This window comes from Herpailurus yagouaroundi, unplaced genomic scaffold (assembly GCF_014898765.1).
Source record: "Herpailurus yagouaroundi ecotype Mexico unplaced genomic scaffold, PumYag 198, whole genome shotgun sequence".
NCBI lineage: Eukaryota > Metazoa > Chordata > Mammalia > Carnivora > Felidae > Herpailurus > Herpailurus yagouaroundi.
This window is the reverse complement of record NW_024412429.1, coordinates 30,159,435-30,171,735: the sequence shown is the minus strand read 5'-3', so window position 1 is coordinate 30,171,735 and position 12,301 is coordinate 30,159,435. Positions and strand designations below refer to the sequence as shown.

At 36.7% G+C, this 12,301-nt stretch overlaps 1 pseudogene; it reads right to left on the bottom strand.

Annotated features, from left to right (window-relative positions):
- LOC121013098 (forkhead box protein K2-like) overlaps positions 1-12,301 on the bottom strand; it is a 127,957-nt pseudogene that overhangs the window by 41,592 nt on the left and 74,064 nt on the right.

Genomic DNA, 12,301 nt, shown 5'->3' with positions numbered 1-12,301 from the left:
GAAGTATTTTCCTGGGATGTAGGATTTAACACCCTGGCAAGGACCCGAGGCAATGGAACCAACTTACTTTTGAGTGGATCTTAGAAACCTGGATAAAACAATCACTTGAGTTGAATGGAATTGGCAGACTTTAGTGGAAGGACTACAAAGGCTGAAGGAAGTGGTCCCTCACAAGGAGGGAAGACATTTTATCAGATGTTAATGTCTACTAGAAAGCATATACCATGGAAGAGGCACTAAATAACCAAGTAGACAAAATGACTTGGCCATTTGATATTATATAGTCTCTGTGATCAGTCACCCTGGAACTGACAGGATAGGGAGATGAACACCCTGGAACGTGATGGAAGAGATGGGGGATATACATGGACCCAGTAGGAAGGTCTCCCATTTACCAAGGCCTGTGGACTTATTGCTGCCTCTGAATGTCCAGTTTGTCAGTAATGAAGACCAATGCTGAGCTCCTGATCTAGCATTATTATTTTAGGAGGCCAACTAACCACTTGGTGGCAAGCCAGCCATATTGGGTCTCTTACCTCCTATTTAATGATGGCCTCTATTTTCTACTTGAAGTTTGAAACAAGTCTGTCTACTTAGAGTGAAGGGGATTTGGTAAAAAAGAGTAGTGAGAAAAGAAAGAGGTTGACTATGGGATTTAGTAGGTACTAGTTATTTGAACAATAATAAATGGGTTTTTAGAAACCATTTTTTGAGTACTAACAGTGGCAGGCATTGTATTAAACTCTCTTCAAGAATTGTTTGTAATATTTATAATCTATCACATTTATTTTGACAATTAGTTAATATTATCTCTATTATATGGGAAAGAGATGGTATGTTAATTGCCCGGTACATTCCTTTACTCACTTTATGTATATTTAGTGACTCTAATTGCATACTAAGCATCATTCTCAGCATAGTAAGTAAATTTGTCAGTGATGCAAACCAAGGACAGTCTCACTTCAGAATCCAGTTTCTTTACAATCAAAAATTTAGGTCAATAAAATGGCTCAACAGTGCAAGCATGTTTGCCAAATGAGCCTCTCCTGGGTTTACCATTATAATGAGACAGAGAACTACTGCTTTTACAACATGGGCAAATAAATTATTTCATAACTACTTAAGTCCATTCAAATTATCAAGGATAAGTCTGGAAGTTGAACTCCAACTTAATTTCTCTATTGTAATTAAATTTTTTTTTCAACGTTTTTTATTTATTTTTGGGACAGAGAGAGACAGAGCATGAACGGGGGAGGGGCAGAGAGAGAGGGAGACACAGAATCGGAAACAGGCTCCAGGCTCCGAGCCATCAGCCCAGAGCCTGACGCAGGGCTCGAACTCACGGACCGCGAGATCGTGACCTGGCTGAAGTCGGACGCTTAACCGACTGCGCCACCCAGGCGCCCCGTCTCTCTATTGTAATTAGAAAGATGGATTAATAGCTTGTCCTTTTATGTAATTTCCTTCTTGTATATTCAAAAAGCAACATCTTCAAAGATTTTAACACTCTTCCAGTAAATTACGGCTAATTCATAATTTAGGATATTTCACTTCAGTTGAAGTTAACATGGGCACTTACTCTGAGGAAATAATGTGATAATCATTGCAATAGCTTACATAAAATTATAAGGAAGAGTGACGGTGGTTGCATTTAACTCATTTTTTTAAAACGCTATTTTATTGATGGTTTATTTCCTTGTTAGTAACTTCAGTCATTATTTGAAGCACACTCAAGTGGTATTTACTTGCACAATGCTATTAGATTTACAGTACTCAATTTGTTTTGAAAAAAACTATGATTTAAGATTTCCATTCTGCTGGGTTTTCTTTTTTTTGTAACTCATACAGTTTTTCTGTTTACACATTCACATCTAGTTTTTATTTTTGAGAGATAAGATTTCTTTTGTTTATATTTTTCTATTGATTGTAGTTGGAGGAACAAATTGTATTGGCCACCTTGTGCATGTGGGACTTGTGTGGGAAAAGTGAAATGCTATGGAACATTTAAAAGCATACTAAAAAGCAACAATACATCCTTGAGGGTAAGTGCCATCCCATAGCGGTTACTGCTGTGGCCTCAGTTGTGGCACAATTTTGGCAAATAGACCAATAGGGCTAAGCACCTCTCAAAGCAATTTTTATCTTTGAACAAATATAAAGATGGAGCAGTAGAGTGAATTACTCATCAAGGGCTTGGCAAGAAAGATGAGTTACTATGAGAAAATGCTAGTGAATTTAATGACTCTTTGGGAACATGTAGTCACTTATAAGTCTCTGGGGGTCTAAATTTGGGTAATTCACAAGTGTGAAATTGGCAGTCTAGTTAAAAAGGCAGAACTTATGCATTGCTTTTAGAAAGCAATTTTAATATGAGAGGAACACTGGAAACTGGACAGGACATAGCAATATTATGTTAACGACTTTCATTTTGTCATGGTGGAACAGTTCATTGATTCCATGAGGAAGATGGAACAAAAGTGACTTCCTAAAAATGTCTTTCTTCTTCTAGGAAGAGAACAATTAATCAGGTAGGATAGCTCATTTGAAGTCTCTTTGAGTTAGTTGCTATTCTTGATTTAAAAAGAAATTTCTCTAATAAGTAGGTGTTCAGAGTTTGGGGAAATGTCATTTGACTAAAGGGAAAAAATAATTTGAAATATCCTCATTTTCTCAAACTAAATTGGATTCAACATACCCTGTATGTTTTTGCTAGACACTGGGATGTTTGAAGGGATGATTTACCAAGTATAATATATTCTTTTGTTTCTCAATATATTTCTCTTCCCAGGCCTTCAAATACTATACCTGTTACCATTCCTGCATCTCACCATTGAAATAAAATTCACGCAAGTATGTTTTTGAACACATTTTTAAAGCTTTTTATGTGTTTCTTCTACTTCCATCCAGGATGGAGTAATAGGGACTTGTCGCTTAAAGCAAATAGAAACCCAAGCAACGTATTTATAAAACAATGGATTTTAGACATTGGACACGAGAACACAGGACTGCGATCTCCTAAAGAAAAGAAACAAAGTAAGGTCTACAATTGCATCAGTTTACTGCTTAGCTTGTGGAGGGTACAACCAGAGACCAGGGGCTTGCCAAGATGAAGAGAAAGGTTTGAATCCACAAAGGCCAAGTTAAGCTAGAATTTGTAGGACAGTGTACCAGTGAGGAATGAGCAGCACAGAGATAGAACTCTGGTGATATGGAGAGACCTCCCACAAGTCTTTGTTTGAATACTGATCTCCATAATGCAGGAGAGGAAACTATCTGATGTGGGAAGGGGGAACACAGTACAAAGAGACTAGGCTGAACAATTTTTAGTGCTCAAACTAGCTGGTTCATGTTTCCACCATCCAAATGGAAATAATTTGTTATACAAAAGGCATTGGGTAGGATGCCGAAAGAATTTCAGCTTAGTTGTGGGCATAAATCGGCTCTATGCTAATGGATGCTCTTAACATACCCTAATAAAACTTAACAGCTTTAAGCCTCAAAATGATTTACCCCATTTCAAGTAACCTAACTGCATGCCAGAACAAAATCCCATGCTGTTCAAAGGAATATAGCAAAACCCAGCAAAGAACAACATAGAATTCACAGTGAATGGAATCAAACACCAAACTAACCAGCCATGCAGAGAAGCAGAAAGTGTGATTATAATCACATGAAAATAGAGATGGACCTAGAAAATAGACCCAGAAATTAAAAGATGATGAAACTAGCAGATGAGGATGTTAGAAAAATGATTATAAATGTGCTCCATATGTTCAGGAAGGTAGAGGAAAACATGAACCTGATGAAGAGAGAAACAGCCCAAATGAAACTTCTAGAGCTGAGAAGTACAATAAGGGAAATGGAAAATACAGTTGAATGGGTCATCGGCTGATTAGTGTAGAGAAGATCAGCAAACTCTCAGCCACGGAAACTGTCCCAAATGAAGAGCACAGAGAGGAAGAAAAGACTGAAACAAATGAACAGAGTTGCCTGTGGGATACCAAGCTGTCTAACATACATGTAATTGGAGTGCTAGATGAAGGTGGGTGGGAGGACAGAAAAATATTAAACAAAAAAGGGCCAATTATGTTTCCAAGTTTGAATATAAAGAGAAATTTTAAAAGGAAATCAGAGGAAAAAAGGACTAATAATGTACAGGGACAAAGAGAAGAATTGTCACAAATTTTTTGTCAGAAACCATGCAAACTAAAATGTAAACTTAATGTTCTGAAAGGAAAAAACTTCAAATTTTATAATATTGACAGTTTGTTTCAAAAAGAAGGCAAATGAAATCTTTTCTCTCTCTGTCTCTCTGTCTCTCTGTCTCTCTGTCTCTCTCACACACACACACACACACACACACACACACACACAGTTGAGAAAATTTGTCACCAGTAGATCTGTACAACAAGAAATGTTAAATTTTTCAGTGAGAAGGTTCATAACTGTTATATTTTTGATTAAACCTCTTTATAAATGTTGACATTCTTCCTTTAATCTGATATATTTTACCATAAAATTTATATTATCTGAAATCAATATTGCATTTTTACTTACTGTATTCTTGCCAAAATTAGCTGCTCTCATCTTTTCATTTCTAATATTTCTAATAGATTTATTTAGGCATATTTTTCCCAAGGACAATAGTTTGAATTCTGCTCTGTGATGATTCTGGAGTGTTCGCCTTTTTCTGAGTTGACTTTCAGGCAATTTTAATTTGTTGTTATAACAAATGTATTGAGTCTTTCATCATTTTGTTTTATGTTTTATGAAGCTTTATTTTTTTATGCCAGTACTTTTGTGTTCTAAGTTTTAGGGAATATTGGTTTATGTGCATGCCTGTGTGCTGCTGTTGCTAAGTGGACATTTTCTTTGCTTTTTATATTGCCTACTGAATTGGATGCCATCTGTATACTTTATCACTAATTCTAGTAGTGATCACTTTCATATTTGAAAATATGTTTGAATCTATTCTTTTTCTCTGTTTCTCAATTTCAAGAGTGAAAAAATGAATTTGCTACTTTGAATGTAATGTGAGTAATTTACTATATTTTACTATTCTCAGAACAGACTCATGTTTGCTATTTCGTTATATTTATTGTTTAGGAGACTACAAACTATTTGCCAAAGTGATTGTCATTTTACAGTTCGACCCTAAGTATAAAAAAGATTCACTTGATATTACCAGTTAAAAAAAAAAGTTTAGTCATTCTAGAAGTTTTTTTAAAAAGACTGGAATAAAATTAGTATGTAATATTATATAACTTCCAAGTATACAGCATTATAATTCAGTATCTGTTTGTGTTACATAGTAATCACCACCAGAAGTCTAGTTACCATCTGTGACCATATAATTGACCTCTTTCACCCATTTTGCCCTTCCCCTCTGATAAGCATCAAACTGTTCTCTATATCTATGGGATTTTGTGTGTTTCTTGTCCATTTGTTTTGTTTATTTAGATTCCACATGTGAATGAAATCATATAGTATTTGTCTTTCTCTGTCTGACTTAATTCACTTAGCCTAATATCCTGAAGGTCCATCCATGTTGTCACAAATGGCAAAGTTTCATTCTTCTTATGGCCGAGTAGTACTCCAGTATTTGTGTGTGTGTGTGTGTGTGTGTGTGTGTGTGTGTGTGTGTATACTATATATATATATATATATATATATATATATATATATATATATATGTATGTATATGTATGTGTATATACACTACAACCTTTTTATCCATTTATCTGTTGGTGAGCACTTAGGTTGTTTCAATATCTTGGCTATTGTAAATAATGCTGTAAGGAACATAGGAGTACATGTATATTTTCAAATTAGTGCTTTCTTATCCTTTGGGTAGATACCCAGAAGTGGAATAATTGGATTATATGGCAGAACTATTCTTAATTTTCTGAGGAATCTTATATTGTTTCCCATAGTGGCTGCACTGACTTGCCTTCCCATCGACAGTGTATGAGGGTTCTCTTTACATCCTCCCTGACACCTATTATTTCTTGTCTTTTGGGAATAGCCACTCTAATACGTATGGGGTGATATCTCATTGTGTTTTTAACTTATGTTTCCCTAATAATTAGGGGTTTTGTAGTTGTAGCATTATGTTAACATCTGTGATCTATTTGAGTTAATTTTGTAAAAGATGTGATGATTAAAACCCCCTTGTTTCTCCATACAAATACTAGTTGTTCTAGCATCATTTATTGAAATTATCTTTTCCCTCTATTGAGTTATCTTGACGCTATTGTTGAAACTCAATTAACTATAGATATGTGGATATTATTTGTGGATGATATTTTATTCCATTAATCTATATGTGTCTGCTTTTTAAAAAAAATTTTTTAACCTTTATTTATTTTTGAGAGAGAGGGAGACAGAGTGCGAGCAGGGGAGGAGCAGAGAGAGAGGGAGACACAGAATCTGAAACAGGGTCCAGGCTCTAAGCTGTCAGCACAGAGCCCAACATGGGGCTTGAACCTGCAAGCTGCGGGATCACGACCTAAGCCAAAGTTGGACACTCAACCGACTGAGCCACCCAGGTGCCCCTCTCTTCTTTATACCACATTTTCTTGATTACCATAGCTTTATAGTAAGTCTTGAGATCAGCTAGTGTAAGTTCTTCAGTTTTTTTTCCTGGCTATTCTAGAGCCTTTGCATTTCTACATAAACTTTAGAATCAGCTTTAAAGTTTATACCAAAAACACTTGTTAGAATATCAATTGAGATTGCATTGAATTTATAGATCAATTTGAGTAGAGCTGACATTTTTTTCCGTAGATCCAAAACCCTGGTTTATTCAGCTCCCTGAAGCCAGGAAAACACCCCACGGAACCTTGGGAGTATCTCTGTAAGAGAAAGTCAAGAGGGACGTTTTGTTGAAAGTCGGTTTGTACTGGATGATTTTGAGGAAGGATTGAGGAAGTGGTGGCCGCTTCTGAGTCGGATATTGTCAGAAAGCCAGGGCAACTCAGCAGTGAGGTATCTCTGCAACGTCGCTTGAGATGGTGGGCGAGGACATTGGTGTAGGACGTCATTGGTGAGAGAGCAGCAGTCATCCACTGAAGCCTCTCGTCCTTCAAAGTGGCGCGGAGGATCTGCTGGCCTTAAGGGAGGAGTGTGCTTAGCGATTAGAATTTGAATTTGAGTAGAGCAATTTGAATTTGAATTTTGGGATTTATAAACATGTATATCTTATCCATTTATGAATATCATTTAATTTTTCTGTAGGATGTTTGTAATTTTTAGTATACATATCTTACACAAAATTTGTTAAGTTTACCCTTCTTCTCAAAATAGAAAGTAAAAAACAATCACGGAGACTTAGTACCATCATAAGTGATTTTAAGTATAGAGATTCTTCTCACATTCCCATTTTATTCTGTAGTTTGGCCAGAATGAAAGATGGCTGTCTTGGCGAATGATGACAGATTAATCAACTAGTTACTCTATTTACAACAATTCTTCCATATATGGTCTTCATATTGGTATCTTATAAATGTTTTCTTTTTTCTATGTTAAAATATAGAAGATACCAAAAGTATTAGTTTTTCACTGAATCAATTAGTTCCTGGGGCTCTGGCCATTTCATAGGACATCATACACATTCGTTACATTGATGATAATATCAGTATGGTAGGTGCTTTAGATTACATGTACTTCTGACAACAGAGGGGGCTGACATCTCAGTAAGTTTTTTTGAATCCAGGAGTCTTGGGTGTGAAAAGGTAGATATCTTTGCAACAATGAACTCTTCAAAGTTTAATGGGCCTGTTTAAATTTTAGAGGCAATTTATTCCACATTTTGGAGTACTGCCCATTTTATTAACTGTATGACCTAAAAAGCTGGTAGTTTTGAGTAAGATCTGAGCAAGAGAATAGCTCCATTTGACCCAGACTGCGGTGCAAGCATCTCAAACTCTCAATTCTTGTGTATGAGGGAATCTGATTTTGCTTAAAGTGCCTATGGAAGATCAGAATGCTATGGCAGGCAGTGATAAGAGAATTGAGGAGGAGACTCATACTTTTGGTTTGAGAGGTAGCTGGGATTGAAATTTGGCTCACTTCACTTTCTGCTTAATGGCTCCCCCATCACCAAGGAAGCTGTCAGGAGCTTGCTTGGTCTGCGTTCATGCGCAGCTCCTTCTGCCTTTCTCCTTCTGTTGGACAAGTTTATGATACATTCTATAAACTCATCAAGAGGTACTAGCATAATAGAGTGTCTCAATACTCGACAACCAAAGACCACCAAGAACACATATGATGTTGAACAAGTTGAGTTTAATGCTTGTTGCAGACAGAGAGAATGTACCACACAGGGAACTGTGGGACATTTATGTAAGAGGCAGTTAGAAAGGACTAAGAAATTGTTAACCGTGTTAGGTATTTTGGGGGAGAGTTGAAGACAATGGTGTTTTGCTCAGGTTTGGATGTGATCAGGAAGCAAAGATTCTATGATTGGGTATCTTAAATCTTACCTATAAGTGGAAGGAATAAAATGAGGTTATATTTGTAACTGGTAAAGAAATAGCAGTGACTCATATTAGCCAGGTTAGGGAGATACTTGGTTATTTTTAATGGTTAGGGTAATATTTCATGCTTTTATCTGTTTTTAGATATAATTATGAAGTGATTTTTTTGTCCTAATCCATTGCAATCAGAGTGGCCTTGGCCTTGTCTGATGTCGATGGTCTGTAAAATTATTCTTGCTCAATAGGAGAACCTAGCTGTTAGTGTCAGGTCTCACCAAAGTCTAGGTGATGGTTCCAGGCCAATCCTGTCTGTTGGGGGCTGTTTCTCTGAAGAGCCACTGTTCACAGCCTTAATCTCAATAACACCAGTCTATATTGGCTTTCTATCTTTCCTTGTCTCATTCTTCCAGGTTCTTCACTTGTAGCCCTTGGAATGGAAATCTGGTTCACTCCACTTAATCTTAGTCTGTACCCTTATTATTTTCCAGGCATAATAATTCAAACTAAGACACTCTTTAAGGGAAAAAATATTCTAAGAATTATTCTCCTTTTGGATGGGGGCAGTTCAGGGTTGATTGCTGGTAGTGGTTTTCTGTGATGCCAGGTAAAAAGCATGCAGCATCTGTCAGGGCATGGTGACTGGGTAGGTGACAGACACCTACCACATCTACATCCTTCCAGATGCCTTGTTCTTACATAGGCCTCTAGAATGAAACTATAATCCTGAAAAAGAAAAAAGAAGATAGGTAAGGAAATTCTAATTTCACTAAGGGAAAAGTTAGAATAAACTAAGAGTATCATGTTTTGGCTAATATTATGTTTCTACCAGTGAAAAAGCTTAAGACAGAAAATAAGTTCAGTGATTAAGAAAATGAAAAAAATCCCAAATTTGTGGCTTGACAATTCAAATTTATAATTAGAAGTATTGACAGTGTTCAGATGAAGCATGATCTAAGAAAGAGGAAAGAGGAAACCCAGGTTATTTAAATTTTCTTATATATACTTCTTCACATATGTAAAATTTTTCTACAATAAATATGTATTACTTTTGTACCCATGACTGGCATTAACTTGCACTATAATTGTTATTACTAAATTTATCCTAATAGAAATTATAACTGATGAAAACACTTAAATTTGTCTTGTTGATATATTCTCAGCAAATAATACCCTTTCATACTATGAAACTGAGAATTCTCGGTCTTTTTACAAACTCTTGAAAGTGAGAAACAGAATTCCTGCCTCTTGGCCATATATATCATTGGTAGTTGTAGAAGGAGCCCATGCTTATTTTTAAACAAATCTGTGATCACATAGATCACATGACATTAAGCAAGTGACAGTTCAATGGCAATATCCTAAGTTATTGTGGGCAGATAGATACTTAAATAGGTCGAGCAGGAAATGTTATGACATTCACTTTTGTGGGCAGTGGGGGCAGGGAGAATCTATTGTCAGTTCTAACTTCAACCAGGAAATGTCTCTTTCTACCAAAAGAAGTGTCATTCTACCAATCCCCCTTTCCATTTCCACAGTTATGTGGAAAGCCAGGTTCATGCAGTGGATGAAGCAGAGGGGCCTGTCCACTGTGAGAGGACAGATTGATCATGGAGAAATGCTAGTGCTGCTATTGGGTGCAGGGCATATAGGCAGGACTCAGAACCTTCTCCTGTAATCAGCTAATGCAGACCCACCATCTAATGATTCAGAAAGTGAGCAAAGACTAAAATGGAGAGAAGGAGCACAAAGACCCCAAGACAGTGCATTAGAGTGGGACAAGAATAACAAGGGGTAGGATGCACAGAAAGGACCCAAATGACATCAGTACTAAACCCTCAGCTGGCACTAATAGTTTTCTGGAGGCCAGTACAACTGAGAAATTGTGAAGTCTATGTACAGATTTGGAAGACACAAAATGAAGATTACAGTATATTACCAATATAACCAATATGATTAAAAAGATAAGCTGCAAATTGGGAAAATATTGGCCACAAAGCAGTTATTATTTCTTTCTTTCGAGCATGTGCCTGGTATTGTGCTGAAGAGTTTACAGGCCTTGGTATGTGTGATTCTCACAACACTTAGAGGTAGGTGCTGTTATTTCCCTTATTTGGATACCTGATGTTCAGAAGCACAGAAAACTTACAGTCCTGCAGCAAACTGTTGGCAGGGCTGGATTCAGACTCCAGATGTCTGACTCCAGAGTCTGCATTCTTTTTTTTTTTTAATCTTTAGTGTGCATTTAGTTTTGAGAGAGACAGAGCATGAGTGGGCAGAGAGAGGGGCAGACACAGAATTCGAAGCAGGTTCCAGGTTCTGAGCTGTCAGCACAGAGCCTGACACGGGGCTTGAACTCACAAACTGTGAGATCATGACCTGAGCCTAAGTCAGATGCTTAACCAACTGAGCCACCCAGGCGCCCCAGAGTCTGCATTCTTAATCACTGTGTAGACTGTCTTTTCAAACTCACCAAAGGTGATCATCAAATATTCTGTGAAGAGCAACTGGAAAGCCATCATTATCTACAGCGTAGTCCTCAGAGTTTTGGGAGTATGGCTGAGTCGAGAAAATGTTAGAGTGCAGATACAGCAACTTGTAATAGATTTTGTTGTTGTCGTTATTTGCAAATTAGTAAGGTATGGAACATTTTCAGGTACTGATATTTGTGGATAACTGGGTCATATGAACAGCACCAAGTATTAAATGACAGGTTCGGATGCCTGGACTGAGCAGGAAGGCTAATTGAATTCTGTCTTAGCAAGGTTCATCTCTCTCTGAGGAAACTACATTTCACACTTCCACAGCATGAAATGCTTCCACAGAGGTTCTTAATAGTTGAGAAGTGTAGATCTAGATTTAAAGGTTGTGCAGTGAGTAAATTTGTTTTGGAATCAAATAAATATCACTTAAATTTGAAAATAGATACATTTATAGAAGGTTATAAGGCAATAAAGTAAGCACCCAAAATATGAGAATGCTTTTTAAAATTGCATTTGAAAACTGTTTGGAAACCAATGAATATTTTGCAGAAGTAGGAACATCTCTTGCATTTTTTTCTGAGTTCAATTTTTAATATTTAATATTTTTTAGATCCACATATAAGTGAGGTCATATAGTATTTGTCTTTGTCTGGTTTCTTTCGCCTAGCATAATGACCTCAAAGTTCATCCATATTGTTGCAAATGGCAAGATTTCCTCCTTTTTTAAATATACAGCTGAATTATATATAGGTACATATATATATATATATATATATATATATATATATGCCATTTTTAATTCTTTTATCCATTGACAGGCTCTTAGGTTGTTTTGGTGTCCTGGCTATTGTGTTTAGGGCATTAATAAAAATTCAGATGCAAATATCTTTTTGAGACAGTGATTTCATTTACTTTATGTACAGAAAGTGGGATTGTTGGGTTATATGGTAGTTCTACTTTTAATTTTTTTAATGTTTATTTACTTTTTGAGAGAGAGGCAGACAGAGCACAAGTGGTGGAGGAGCAGAGAGAGAGGGAGGCACAGAATCCGAAGCAGGCTGTAAGCTCTGAGCTGTCATCACAGAGCCCAACGCAGGGCTTGAACTCACAAACCATGAGATCATGACCTGAGCCGAATGAAGTCAAACTCTTAACTGACTGAGCCACCCAGGCACGCCTACTTTTAATTTTTGAGGAACCTCCAAACTGTTTTTCCATAGTGGCTATGCCAATTTACATTCCCACCAACAATGCATAAGGGTTCCCTTTCCTTCACATTCTTGCCCACACTTATCTCTTGCCTTTTTGATAATAGCCATCCTTACAAGTGTAAGATGATATCAC